Here is a 12,779-nt window from a genome sequence, read left to right as displayed (position 1 = left end):
AGAGAAACGAACAATGCCCTCACCAAGGCATAACCAATGCAAGAAGCAGTAGTGATTAATTGTTGGATTTTTTGCATGTATAGAGTAAAACTAATTAGGAAAATGTATGGGAATGATAAAGAGAAAGTAGAGGCTTGAGGTAATGCAACCAATATGCAAGGGAATGATGAGAATCCAATCATATGCACAAGAATTTTATCATAAACCCCGTAACCCTAATGCACTTGGCCAAATAGATCAAGAAATGCACAATTGTGTAGAGGAGATCAAGGGAAGAAGGATTATGGATTGAAAAGTCAAGAAATCTGTAAGGTTTCCCTCTTCCACAAATAGGGGAAACACTTAAGATAGTCCACTAAGTCTTATCTTAGAGAAAATTTCCTACTCATCGACACCTTGACCATACAGAGATTCAAGGATACGATTCATAGGTAAGACCTAGTTCTATCCCGAAGGGGGAGCGTGGTCTTCTAAAATCAAGTCACCCATAGGGTAATTGATCACATAAATTGGGCAACTAGAAGACTTGATTTCTAGAGGCAACGCTTTTTTCCTCATCCATGCAAGGCACAGCTGCTAGCCTAGTCTTCTAGCCCGAGAACCTATTTATCTAGCGTAGGGCTTTCACTTAATCTGTTGGAAAGCTACCCGACTAATCGGGTCCACCCGTCCGTAGGATGGTGCCATCGGGGCATTCCATCCTCCTACTTTCCACCCTACTCACGCGTCAATTTATTTTCTAATTAATCCTACCACACTGTTTGACATAAATAAACATGTTCCTTAATTAAGGCCCTTTTCACAAGGTTTGTTAAAACAGCCTTTTTCTACAATACAATCATACCAAAGACAAGATTTATAAAAACAAAGTTTAAACATGAATCAATTTCATACAAGCCAAACCGGCTCTCTTATTCTTTTCCTTTATACCGTCGATGATCTAGAATTCGGCCTTCCAGCCTCTACATGCTAGGCAAAACCCTACGGGACCATACACCTCATCGTCGGCACTGGTGGCGAGGACTCAATCCAGCCTGTCGCCCTCTCAGGCTCCATCGCTTGATCCTCCCGCCCCTCAGAGGGATGTCTGCGCACTAGGGTGGGCTAATTCACCACACTAGCCTGGGCCCTCAGAACTAGGCAGCATCATCACAATCACTTGCCTCAATCGGCAAACCTCATTCTCCCAATGGTATGAGGGATACCATGGGCCAACTCCGGGCCTTACTAACGTCTCCGCCGTCCGGCTACACAAGCAAAAAAACGGGGCAGCGTCAAGGCAGGGAGAAGTTGTACCTGTACCTTAATTTAACCAAGATAACAATCCATTTACTCACTAAACCATATGACTAGGATCCATGTCACCTTCTTTAAGAAAACAATCTTTTTCACAAAGATTTTAGCATTTCAACTTGAGATTGCGATAAGACATTCTTTATTAAGGCATATGCTATTGCTTAAAAGAATACAAAAACGTCTGTATATAGCCACAAACGCACCATCTTTAGAAACGCATTATTTTTCCACATTTTTAGTATGCACGGAGTCTACTTTTCTAATGTTTCTAGCCTTATTGTCTCACTCTTTCTAATTACACTCTCTTTTCTTATTGAAATCTATATTAAAAGAGACATATACATACATGGCTTGGAAGGGACCTTACAAAATCTAACAATAATTCCTAATTTTGAAGGTAACTTTCCCGATATACAGAGGTGATGGCAAGAGAATGGTTGGAGACCCAAGGTCTGACACGGAATGTAAGGAGCAATAGGTGGTTACATTGGAATTGATTTTGGATGTCATAAATTAAAATTGAAATTCAACAAAAAAATGAGGCACCATTTCTAAACTCTCCCTTCTTTTTGGGGTCTCCTTTGCCATGCCCTCCTAGTTTTCTTTTTTTACTCAAAGGAACTTGCTCAGAGGACAATAGAACTCCCTCTCAATGTGCTAGATTCTAGTGCTTGTTTAGAATAGACTTATACAATTTGATTGAGAATCCAACAATGTGAAGAGACTAGAGTGTTTGATTTCTTACAATTCAAAGCATGTACTCACATTACAACTTTAGCATGTAATCAAGCTTGCATTCTCGAGAGAGATCTGTCCCCGGATGGAAAGATTCTCTCCACTGGTTCACATCCAATCCATCCTAGTGAATTTAATAACTAGTGAATCTTTATGCTCCCTCTCAACATGCTAGATTCTAGTGCTTGTTTAGAATAAACATATACAATTTGATTGAGAATCCAACAATGTGAAGAGAGTAGAGTGTTTGATTTCTTACAATTCAAAGCATGTACTCACATTACAACTTTAGCATGTAATCAAGCTTGCATTCCCGAGAGAGATCCGTGCTCGAATGGCAAGATTCCCTCGACTGGTTAGTATCCAATCCAACCTGGTGAATCTTTATGCTCCTTGTACACTTTCTCCAAGGCTTGCAATAGTCATCCAACCAAAGAGAAACAAACAATGCCCTCACTAAGGCATAACAATTGCGAGAAGCATTTGTGATTAATTGTTGGACTGTTTGCATGTATAGAGTAAAACTAAATAGGAGAATGTGTGGGAATGGTAAAGAGAAAGTAGAGGCTCGAGGCAATGCAACCAATATGCAAGGGAATGATGATAATCCCATCATATGCACAAGAATTTTACCCTAAACCCTGTCTTCTCTGAAAACCTCTTATGCACTTGGCCAAATTGATCAATAAATGCACAATTCTGTAGAGGAGATCAAGGGAAGAGGGATTATGAATTGAAAAGTCAAGAAATCCCACAATAAGTCCTAATTTTGAAGGTAACTTCCCGGATATAAAGAGGCGATGGCAAGGAGAAGGGTTGGAGACCCAAGGTTTGAGACGGAACATACGGAGCAATAGGTGGTTACATTGGAATTGATTTTTGATGTCATAAATAAAAATTGAAATTCAACGGAAGAATGAGGCACCATTTCTAAACTCCCCCTTCTTTTTGGGGTCTCCTTTGCCACACTTGCTAGAGTTTTTTCTTTGCTCAAAGGAACTCGCTCAGAGGACAATAGAACTCCCTCTCAACATGCTAGATTCTAGTGCTTGTTTAGAATAAACATATACAATTTGATCGAGAATCCAACAATGTGCAGAGAGTAGAGTGTTTGATTTTTTACAATTCAAAGCATGTACTGACATTACAACTTTGGCATGTAATCAAGCTTGCATTATGCTCCTTGTACACTTGCTCCAAGGCTTGCAATAGTCATCCAACCAAAGAGAAATGAACAATGCCCTCACCAAGGGAAGAAGCATTAGTGATTAATAGTTGGATTTTTTGCATGTATAGAGTAAAACTGATGAGGAGAATGTGTGGGAATAATAATAAGAAAGTGGAGGCTCGAGGCAATGCAACCAATATGCAAGTAAAGCATTAGTGATTGATAGTTGGATTTTTTTGCATGTATAGAGTAAAACTGATGAGGAGAATGTGTGGGAATAATAATAAGAAAGTGGAGGCTCAAGGCAATGCAACCAATATGCAAGGCAATGATGAGAATCCCATCATATGCACAAGAATTTTACCCTAAATCCCGTCTTCTCTCAAAACCCTAATGCACTTGGCCAAATTGATCAAGAAATGCACAATTGCGTAGAGGAGATCAAGGATGAAGGATTATGGATTGAAAAGTCAAGAAATCCCACAATATCTCCTAATTTTGAAGGTAACTTCCCCGATATACAAAGACAATGGCAAGGAGAATTGTTGGAGACCCAAGGTCTGAGACGAAACATAGGGAGCAACAGGTGGTTACATTGGAATTTATTTTGGATGTCATAAATTAAAATTAAAATTCAACGGAAGAATGAGGCACCATTTCTAAACTCCCCCTTTTTTTGGGGTCTCGTTTGCCATGCCCTGCTGGATTTTTTTGTTTGCTCAAAGAAACTCGCTTAGAGGACAATAGAACTCGCTCTCTACATGCAAGAAAGTTTTAGTGCTTATTTGAAATGAACTTATACAATTTGATTTAGAATCTACCAATGTGAAGCGAGTAGAGTGTTTGATTTCTTACAATTCAAAGCATGTACTCACATTACAACTTTAGCATGTAATTAAGCTTGCATTATGCTCCTTGTACACTTGCTCCAAGGCTTGCAATAGTCATCCAACCAAAGAGAAATGAACAATGCCCTCACCAAGGCAAGAAGCAATAGTGATTAATTGTTGGATTTTTTGCATGTATAGAGTAAAACTGATTAGGAGAATGTGTGGGAATAATAATAAGAAAGTGGAGGCTCGAGGCAATGCAACTAATATGCAAGGCAATGATGATAATCCCATCATATGCACAAGAATTTTACCCTAAACCCCGTCTTCTCTCAAAACCCTAATGCACTTGGCCAAATTGATCAAAAAATGCACAATTGCGTAGAGGAGATCAAGGATGAAGGATTATGGATTGAAAAGTCAAGAAATCCCACAATATCTCCTAATTTTGAAGGTAACTTCCCTGATATATAGAGACAATGGCAAGGAGAATTGTTGGAGACCCAAGGTCTGAGACGAAACATAGGGAGCAACAGGTGGTTACATTGGAATTTATTTTGGATGTCATAAATTAAAATTAAAATTCAACGGAAGAATGAGGCACCATTTCTAAACTCCCCCTTTTTTTTGGGGTCTCCTTTGCCATGCCCTGCTGGATTTTTTTTGTTTGCTCAAAGAAACTCGCTTAGAGGACAATAGAACTCGCTCTCTACATGCTAGAAAGTTTTAGTGCTTATTTGAAATGAACTTATACAATTTGATTTAGAATCTACCAATGTGAAGCGAGTAGAGTATTTGATTTCTTACAATTCAAAGCATGTACTCACATTACAACTTGAGCATGTAATTAAGCTTGCATTATGCTCCTTGTACACTTGCTCCAAGGCTTGAAATAGTCATCCAACCAAAGAGAAATGAACAATGCCCTCACCAAGGCAAGAAGCATTAGTGATTAATTGTTGGTTTTTTGCATGTATAGAGTAAAACTGATTAGGAGAATGTGTGGGAATAATAATAAGAAAGTGGAGGCTCGAGGCAATGCAACCAATATGCAAGGCAATGATGAGAATCCCATCATATGCACAAGAATTTTACCCTAAACCCGGTCTTCTCTCAAAACCCTAATGCACTTGGCCAAATTGATCAAGAAATGCACAATTGCATAGAGGAGATCAAGGATGAAGGATTATGGATTGAAAAGTCAAGAAATCCAACAGTAATTTCTAATTTTGAACGTAACTTCCCTGATATGCAAAGGCAATGGAAATGAGAATGGTTGGAGACCTAAGGTCTGAGACAACGGAACATACAGAGCCACAGGTGGCTACATTGGAATTGATTCTGGATGTCATAAATTAAAATTGAAATTCAACGTAAGAACGAGGGACCATTTCTAAACTCCCTCTTCTTTTTGGGGTCTCCTTTGCCACACCCTGCTAGATCTTTTTGTTTGCTCAAAGGAACTTTCTCAGAGGACAATAGAACTCCCTCTCAACATGCTAGATTCTAGTGCTTGTTTAAAATAAACTAAGACAATTTAATTGAGAATCCAGCAATGTGAAGAGAGTAGAGGGTTTGATTTCTTACAATTCAAAGCATATACTCACAATACAACTTTAGCATGTAATCAATCTTTCATTATGCTCCGTGTACACTTGCTCCAAGGCTTGCAATAGTCATCCCCAACCAAACAGAAATGAACAATGCCCTCACCAAGGCATAACCAATGCAAGAAGCATTAGTGATTAATTGTTGGATTTTTTGCATGTATGGAGTAAAACTGATTAGGAAAAATGTGGGGCAATAATAAAGAGTAAGTAGAGGCTCGAGGCAATGCAACCAATATGCAAGGGAATGATAAGAATCCCATCATATGCATAACCTAAACCCCGTCTTCTCTCAAAACCCTAATGCACTTGGCCAAATTATTCAAGAAATACACAATTGTGGAGGAGATTAAGGGAAGAAGGATAATGGATTGGAAAGTCAAGAAATCCCACAATAATTCCTAATTTTGAAGCTAACTTCCCCGATATGCAGACGCGATAGTAAGGAGAATGGTTGGAATAGAGTAAAACTGATTAGGAAAATGTGTGGGAAGGATAAAGAGAAAGTAGAGGCTCGAGGCAATGCAAGCAAAATGCAAGGGAATGATGAGAATCCCATCATATGCACAAGAACTTTACCCTAAACCCTGTCTTCTCTCAAAACCCTAATGCACTTGGCCAAATTGATTAAGAAATGCACAATTGTGTAGAGGAGATCAAGGGAAGAAGGATTATGGATTGAAAAGTCAAGAAATCCAACAATAATTTCTAATTTTGAGTGTAACTTCCCTGATATGCAGAGGCGATGGCAAGGAGAATGGTTGGAGACCCAAGGTCTAAGAAGGAGGAACATACAGAGCGATAGGTGGTTACACTGGAATTGATTCTGGATGTCATAAATTAAAATTGAAATTCAACGTAAGAATGAGGGACCATTTCTAAACTCCCTCTTCTTTTTGGGATCTCCTTTGCTACGCCCTGCTAGATCTTTTGTTTGCTCAAAGGAACTTTCTCAGAGTACAATAGAACTCCCTCTCAACATGCTAGATTCTAGTGCTTGTTTAAAATAAACTTATACAATTTAATTGAGAATCCAGCATTGTGAAGAGAGTAGAGTGTTTGATTTCTTACAATTCAAAGCATATACTCACAATACAACTTTAGCATGTAATCAAGCTTGCATTCTGCTCCGTGTACACTTGCTCCAAGGCTTGCAACAGTCATCCAACCAAACAGAAATGAACAATGCCGTCACTAAGGCATAACCAATGCAAGAAGCATTAGTGATTAATCGTTGGATTTTTTGCATGTATAGACTAAAACTGATTAGGAAAATGTGTGGGAATAATAAAGAGTAAGTAGAGGCTCGAGGCAATGCAACCCATATGCAAGGGAATGATGAGAATCCCATCATATGCATAACCTAAACCCGTCTTCTCTCAAAACCCTAATGCACTTAGCCAAATTAATCAAGAAATACACAATTGTGTAGAGGAGATCAAGGAAAGAAGGATAATGGATTGGAAAGTCAAGAAATCTCACAATAATTCTTAATTTTGAAGGTAACTTCCCCGATATGCAGACGCGATGGCAAGGAGAATGGTTGGAGACCAAGACTTGAGACGAAACATACGGAGCAACAGGTGGTTACATTGGAATTGATTTTGGATGTCATAAATTAAAATGAAATTCAACGCAAGAATGAGGCACCATTTCTAAACTCCCCCTTCTTTTTGGGGTCTCCTTTGCCCCATGCCCTACTAGACTTTTTTGTTTGCTCAAAGGAACTCGCTCAAAGGACAATAGAACTCCCTCTCAACATGCTAGATTCTAGTGCTTGTTTAGAATAAACATATACAATTTGATTGAGAATCCAGCAATGTGCAGAGAGTAGAGTGTTTGATTTTTTACAATTCAAAGCATGTACTGACATTACAACTTTGGCATGTAATCAAGCTTGCATTACGCTCCTTGTACACTGGCTCCAAGGCTTGCAATAGTCATCCAACCAAAGAGAAACGAACAATGCCCTCACCAAGGCATAACCAATATGCCCTCACCAAGTAAGTAGAGGCTCGAGGCAATGCAACCAATATGCAAGGGAATGATAAGAATCCCATCATATGCATAACCTAAACCCCATCTTCTCTCAAAACCCTAATGCGCTTGGCCAAATTATTCAAGAAATACACAATTGTGTAGAGGAGATTAAGGGAAGAAGGATAATGGATTGGAAAGTCAAGAAATCCCATAATAATTCCTAATTTTGAAGCTAACTTCCCCGATATGCAGACGCGATAGTAAGGAGAATGGTTGGAATAGAGTAAAACTGATTAGGAAAATGTGTGGGAATGATAAAGAGAAAGTAGAGACTCGAGGCAATGCAACCAATATGCTAGCGAATGATGAGAATCTCATCATATGCACAAGAATTTTACCCTAAACCCTGTCTTCTCTCAAAACCCTAATGCACTTGGCCAAATTGATCAAGAAATGCACAATTGTGTAGAGGAGATCAAGGATGAAGGATTATGGATTGAAAAGTCAAGAAATCCCACAATATCTCCTAATTTTGAAGGTAACTTCCCTGATATACAGAGACAATGGCAAGGAGAATTGTTGGAAACCCAAGGTCTGAGACGAAACATAGGGAGCAACAGGTGGTTACATTGGAATTTATTTTGGATGTCATAAATTAAAATTAAAATTCAACGGAAGAATGAGGCACCATTTCTAAACTCCCCCTTTTTTTTGGGGTCTCCTTTGCCATGCCTTGCTGGTTTTTTTTTGTTTGCTCAAAGAAACTCACTTAGAGGACAATAGAACTTGCTCTCTACATGCTAGAAAGTTTTAGTGCTTATTTGAAATGAACTTATACAATTTGATTTAGAATCTACCAATGTGAAGCGAGTAGAGTGTTTGATTTTTTACAATTCAAAGCATATATTCACATTACAACTTTAGCATGTAATTAAGCTTGCATTATGCTCCTTGTACACTTGCTCCAAGGCTTGCAATAGTCATCCAACCAAAGAGAAATGAATAATGCCCTCACCAAGGCAAGAAGCATTAGTGATTAATTGTTGGATTTTTTGCATGTATAGAGTAAAACTGAATAGGAGAATGTGTGGGAATAATAATAAGAAAGTGGAGGCTCGAGGCAATGCAACCAATATGCAAGGCAATGATGAGAATCCCATCATATGCACAAGAATTTTACCCTAAACCCTGTCTTCTCTCAAAATTCTAATGCACTTGGCCAAATTGATCAAGAAATGCACAATTGTGTAGAGGAGATCAAGGATGAAGGATTATGGATTGAACAGTCAAGAAATCCCACAATATCTCCTAATTTTGAAGGTAGCTTCCCCGATATACAGGGACAATGGTGAGGAGAATTGTTGGAGACCCAAGGTCTGAGACGAAACATAGGGAGCAACAGGTGGTTACATTGGAATTTATTTTGGATGTCATAAATTAAAATTAATATTCAACGGAAGAATGAGGCACCATTTCTAAACTCCCCCTTTTTTTTGGGGTCTCGATTGCCATGCCCTGCTGGAATTTTTTTGTTTGCTCAAAGAAACTCGCTTAGAGGACAATAGAACTCGCTCTCTACATGCTAGAAAGTTTTCGTGCTTATTCGAAATGAACTTATACAATTTGATTTAGAATCTACCAATGTGAAACGAGTAGAGTGTTTGATTTCTTACAATTCAAAGCATGTACTCACATTACAACTTTAGCATGTAATTAAGCTTGCATTATGCTCCTTGTACACTTGCTCCAAGGCTTGCAATAGTCATCCAACCAAAGAGAAATGAACAATGCCCTCACCAAGGCAAGAAGCATTAGTGATTAATTGTTGGATTTTTTGCATGTATAGAGTAAAACTGATTAGGAGAATGTGTGGGAATAATAATAAGAAAGTGGAGGCTCGAGGCAATGCTGAGAATCCCATCATATGCACAAGAATTTTACCCTAAATCCCGTCTTCTCTCAAAACCCTAATGCACTTGGCCAAATTGATCAAGAAATGCACAATTGCGTAGAGGAGATCAAGGATGAAGGATTATGGATTGAAAAGTCAAGAAATCCCACAATATCTCCTAATTTTGAAGGTAACTTCCCCGATATACAGAGACAATGGCAAGGAGAATTGTTGGAGACCCAAGGTCTGAGACGAAACATAGGGAGCAACAGGTGGTTACATTGGAATTTATTTTGGATGTCATAAATTAAAATTAAAATTCAACGGAAGAATGAGGCACCATTTCTAAACTCCCCCTTTTTTTTGGGTCTCCTTTGCCATGCCCTGCTGGATTTTTTTTGTTTGCTCAAAGAAACTCGCTTAGAGGACAATAGAACTCGCTCTCTACATGCTAGAAAGTTTTAGTGCTTATTTGAAATGAACTTATACAATTTGATTTAGAATCTACCAATGTGAAGCGAGTAGAGTGTTTGATTTCTTACAATTCAAAGCATATACTCACATTACAACTTTAGCATGTAATTAAGGTTGCATTATGCTCCTTGTACACTTGCTCCAAGGCTTGAAATAGTCATCCAACGAAAGAGAAATGAACAATGCCCTCACCAAGGCAAGAAGCATTAGTGATTAATTGTTGGATTTTCTGCATGTATAGAGTAAAACTGATTAGGAGATTGTGTGGAAATAATAATAAGAAAGTGGAGGCTCGAGGCAATGCAACCAATATGCAAGGCAATGATGAGAATCCCATCATATGCACAAGAATTTTACCCTAAACCATGTCTTCTCTCAAAACCCTAATGTACTTGGCCAAATTGATCAAGAAATGCACATTTGCATAGAGGAGATCAAGGATGAAGGATTATGGATTAAAAAGTCAAGAAATCCCACAATAATTCCTAATTTTGAACGTAACTTCTCTGATATGCAAAGGCGATGGCAATGAGAATGGTTGGAGACCTAAGGTCTGAGACAACGGAACATACGGAGCGACAGGTGGCTACATTGGAATTGATTCTGGATGTCATAAATTAAAATTGAAATTCAACGTAAGAATGAGGGACCATTTCTAAACTCCCTCTTCTTTTTGGGGTCTCCTTTGCCACACCCTGCTAGATCTTTTTGTTTGCTCAAAGGAACTTTCTCAAAGGACAATAGAACTCCCTCTCAACATGCTAGATTCTAGTGCTTGTTTAAAATAAACTTATACAATTTAATTGAGAATCCAACAATGTGAAGAGAGTAGAGGGTTTGATTTCTTACAATTCAAAGCATATACTCACAATACAACTTTAGCATGTAATCAAGCTTGCATTATGCTCCGTGTACACTTGCTCCAAGGCTTGCAATAGTCATCCCCAACGAAACAGAAATGAACAATGCCCTCACCAAGGCATAACCAATGCAAGAAGCATTAGTGATTAATTGTTGGATTTTTTGCATGTATGGAGTAAAACTGATTAGGAAAAATGTGGGGCAATAATAAAGAGTAAGTAGAGGCTCGAGGCAATGCAACCAATATGCAAGGGAATGATAAGAATCCCATCATATGCATAACCTAAACCCCATCTTCTCTCAAAACCCTAATGCACTTGGCCAAATTATTCAACAAATACACAATTGTGTAGAGGAGATTAAGGGAAGAAGGATAATGGATTGGAAAGTCAAGAAATCCCATAATAATTCCTAATTTTGAAGCTAACTTCCCCGATATGCAGACGCGATAGTAAGGAGAATGGTTGGAATAGAGTATAACTGATTAGGAAAATGTGTGGGAATGATAAAGAGAAAGTAGAGGCTCGAGGCAATGCAACAAAAATGCAAGGGAATGATGAGAATCCCATCATATGCATAAGAACTTTACCCTAAACCTTGTCTTCTCTCAAAACCCTAATGCACTTGGCCAAATTGATCAAGAAATGCATAATTGTGTAGAGGAGTTTAAGAATCCAGCAATGTGAAGAGAGTAGAGTGTTTTATTTCTTAAAATCCAAAGCATGTACTCACATTAAAACTTTAGCATGTAATCAAGCTTGCATTATGCTCCTTGTACACTTGCTCCAAGGCTTGCAATAGTCATCCAACCAAAGAGAAATGAACAATGTCCTCACCCAGGCATAACCAATGCAAGAAGCATTAGTGATTAGTTGTTAGATTTTTCGCATGTATAGAGTGAAACTGATTAGAAAAATGTGTGGGAATGATAAATAGAAAGTAGAGGCTCGAGGAAATGCAACCAATATGCAAGGGAATGATGAGAATCCCATCATATGCACAAGAATTTTACCCTAAACGCCGTCTTCTCTCAAAACCCTAATGCACTTGGCCAAATTGATCAAGAAATGCAAAATTGTGTAGAGGAGATCAAGGATGTAGGATAATGGATTGAAAAGTCAAGAAATCCCATAATATCTCCTAATTTTGAAGGTAACTTTCCCGATATACAGAGGCAATGGCAAGGAGAATGGTTGGACACCCAAGGTCTGAGACAGAACATACGGAGCAACAGAAGAATGAGGGACCATTTCTAAACTCCCCCTTCTTTTTGGGATCTCCTTTGCCTTGCCCTGCTGGAATTTTTTTTTTGCTCAAAGGAACTCGCTTAGAGGACAATAGAACTCACTCTTAACATGCTAGATTCTAGTGCTTGTTTGAAATAAACTTATATAATTTGATTTAGAATCCAGCAATGTGAAGCGAGTAGAGTGTTTGATTTCTTACAATTCAAAGCATATACTCTCATTACAACTTTAGCATGTAATCCAGCTTGCATTATGCTCCTTGTACACTTGCTCCAAGGCTTGCAACAGTCATCCAACCAAAGAGAAACGAACAATGCCCTCACCAAGGCATAACCAATGCAAGAAGCATTAGTGATTAATTGTTGGATTTTTTGCATGTATAGTGTAAAACTGATTAGGAAAATGTGTGGGAATGATAAAGAGAAAGTAGAGGCTTGAGGCAATGCAACCAATATGCAAAAAGGGAATGATGAGAATCCAATCATATGCACAAGAATTTTATCGTAAACCCCGTAACCCTAATGCACTTGGCCAAATAGATCAAGAAATGCACAATTGTGTAGAGGAGATCAAGGGAAGAAGGATTATGGATTGAAAAGTCAAGAAATCTAATAATAATTCCTAATTTTGAAGGTAACTTCCCCGATATACAGAGGTGATGGTAGGAGAATGGTTGGAGACCCAAGGTCT

This window comes from Cibotium barometz, chromosome 14 (genome assembly GCF_041138505.1).
Source record: "Cibotium barometz isolate CiBa-2024 chromosome 14, ASM4113850v1, whole genome shotgun sequence".
In the NCBI taxonomy this organism is placed as follows: Eukaryota; Viridiplantae; Streptophyta; class Polypodiopsida; order Cyatheales; family Cibotiaceae; genus Cibotium; species Cibotium barometz.
The sequence above is the reverse complement of the archived record's forward strand: the minus strand, read 5'-3'. Positions refer to the sequence as shown.